The sequence below is a fragment of the Propithecus coquereli genome, unplaced genomic scaffold, assembly GCF_000956105.1.
Source record: "Propithecus coquereli isolate 6110/MARCELLA unplaced genomic scaffold, Pcoq_1.0 Scaffold161, whole genome shotgun sequence".
Taxonomy (NCBI): Eukaryota; Metazoa; Chordata; class Mammalia; order Primates; family Indriidae; genus Propithecus; species Propithecus coquereli.
Window position 1 is genome coordinate 1,946,240 of NW_012140636.1, and position 2,943 is coordinate 1,949,182.

General features: G+C 39.2%; 1 protein-coding gene across 1 annotated transcript in view; it reads left to right on the plus strand.

Moving 5' to 3' along the window:
* MTTP (microsomal triglyceride transfer protein) overlaps positions 1 to 2,943 on the plus strand; it is a 91,722-nt gene that overhangs the window by 17,944 nt on the left and 70,835 nt on the right. The gene's annotated exons all lie outside the window — the stretch shown is intronic.

The window sequence follows — 2,943 nt, forward strand, 5'->3', positions numbered from 1 at the left end:
GTTCTCTCTTTTTTCCCCATTTTATAAACTAGAAATTGGATAAGTTGATGTTTTCATATAGACTTACAAAGAATTTAAATACACACACACACACAGGACAATGGCATATGGGGAAAATGTGGTTTGGAATATAGCTACTATTTGTTGTATCCAAGTTTAGTGGCAAATCCAGACTTTTAGAACCTGAAGCTTGTGCAATTTAGGGCCCATGAGGAAAGATTACAAAATATCTTACTTTTGCAAAGGTTACTGAAAAAAGATATAGTGTGGGTACCCCTTGCTAGGGTCCTCTTCCAAAGTCTTGGAAGGAGCCTGGGCAAGTGAGGGGCTTCATGGTACAAATTGCTTATGCCAATATCATAAATAAAAAGTACAGGACCTGACAGCTTCTCTACCTAGACGGGATAAACGTCCTATAGTATAGCACCATGATTTAATTATAGATTCTTTGCCCTTGTAACAATTAACATTTAACTAGCAAACTACTTGTGAAGAGTCTACCACAAAATCAGGCCATTCCAAATTTTGGGATCCCATGTATGGCCTCAAAAGTCATCTCTAACTTAAATGACCAGTGCAACTCTTCGGGAGATGCTCAGATCTGGGTGGATGTTGAGGGCAGGTTGAAATGTGAAGAGAATGGAGGAGGAGGGTTAGGATTAGGATGGAAGAAGGTCTGTATGATTTGCTGAGTGTGAACTTTCTCGAGACTCAACTTTTCCCTTCTATGTCTTAATTATGCTTTGCAATGGTGGGTCTATTCTCAGTACCTTCTTTGAGTTTTCTTTGTATAATACTTTTACTTTCTATTTAATTTTGTCACCTCTAACCCTGAATGGTTCCTTCATTTCTAGTCTTTCTCTCAATTCCTGGCCCTCCCTTTACTTTTCAGTCCATTTACATTAATTATCTTCCATTTCTTCCCGCCCCTCCTTCATTCCACAATTTTATTTTTCTGACCTTATAGTTTTCTGTTGAATTCTTAAACTCCATTACCTGTCACCCTCATTGCCACTGCACACCTCCTCAAACCTCACCGTTAACTTATCTCTGCTTTGTCTTCTTGTTTAAGCCGATTAACAATACTATTGTTCTCATGTAGCTTTGATAAATGAGGATTTAAAGGTATTTCTAGAAAAGTTCAAAAGTAAGAGTTTTGTTGCTTTTAAGTCACTTAAAAATGCTAAATGCACTCGAAGGGGCAAATTGAAGAGGTGTTGACTCCTTTTTGGCTTAAATTTCTCTCTCTTTTCATTTTATCTACTACCAGTTCCAAAAAAAATGCCATTATGCATACTCTGAAAAGCAATACCCTAAAAAAGAAATTCAGTCAGCCATGCCACATGCACCCACATGGAACATGCCAGATCTCTGAACAACATAAACAGAGAAATACCTACCAAAGAAGAAAGGATGACAGGGACAACACAGGATTGTCACACAATCCACTTATTTGAATCACGTTAGGCTTAATCTCCTGCTGAAAAGTAGGAAACAGTTTTGGGAGAACAAGACCTATTCTTACGGGTGTTTTATCACTTCCAAGTTGTAGACAAGTGTATGACTAGTATATGTTCCTTTTCATATTCTTTTGACCAATAAAGTAAAAATAAGAACAAAATGAACAACATGGTAGTTTAGAAAACTTTGCAACTCCCTGCTGTTAGCTATTACACCTGCGCTAGCCCTGCAGGGACTTTGCAATCCCCAGTCTGTCCCCGAGGGTCTGGGGGGAGGGGCAGTGCTTCCCACAGACATCTGTGTGGCCAGCCTGAAGCCTTGGCCAGGTATCACCTTCTCACAGAGGTCTTCCCTTTGGCATCCGCCTTCCTTTTCCTGTTTCTCTTTTCTTCATTATCACTTCTAACATACCGTGAAATTTGCTTATAGGCTTATTTTTTCAATTGCCCATCTCCCTCTCATTTAAGTGTAAACTCCATGAAGGTAGAAATGTGTCCGCTGGTCCAGCCCCAGAGTCTAAAAAAGTGCCTACCCCGCAGCAGGTTCTAAGTACATCCTTGTGGAATGAACGAATGAACGAATTCCTAGCTTACTCCTCAGGAATGGAATGCGACCTAAAGTTTTAGAGACATACAGTAAAGCTAAGAGCATCATCTTTAGAGCCAGACAGCCTGGGTTCAAATCATATCTCCATGACTAATTGCCTGCATGACGCTGGGTAAATGATGTAATCTCTGTGCCCCTAAGTCTCTTCATCTACAAAGTGAGACGAATAATACTGCCTACCCCATTGGGTTTTTTTGAGGACATAACATACAGACAATATATTTTGACCATTTGTTTCCTCTGGGCAGTAAGTGCTGGAGGGGATGATGGAGATGGTGGAACAGATTGTTGCTGCATAGATGGCAAAGACTTTTCAGAGGTTTTCTGAATTTTTTGGCATTGCCAAATAATTTTACTTCCGTTCTCAGCTGCTTCACTTCTGGTCCAGTCACCCCAACCTCCTTTCCTGCACCTCTCCAAATATGTGTATTTTCTGAGGGAGAAAAAGTTACGGTTGCCTGTTATCATTAACTGGGCAATGCAACCTGGTTAACATTGAGGAAAAGTAAACTGAAATCTTTTTTTACTATCTCCTGAGAGCCATAGATAGAAAATAGACAAAAAGAGTTTATAGGGCCATAAACTTCAAGTCATCTCTAGGAAAGACTTGGTTCTTTATGTTTCCTTGGGATAAGTTAAACTGAATTGGAAAGTGTGTGAACTCATCCAGATATCAATTTTCTTGGTTCACAGTACTGACTTGCATACGATTTGAGATTAAATCGCCCCTGCCAAACTTTAGCCAGTACTAAGATTTTTAGTAGTAATACTACATCATTTTATTCAGGCACAGCTAATTTAAATTTACATATGTGTAGCCCTGAGATGTACCCTTGTACTCAAAATTTGCTAATTCAATGAATAGAATAAATTACA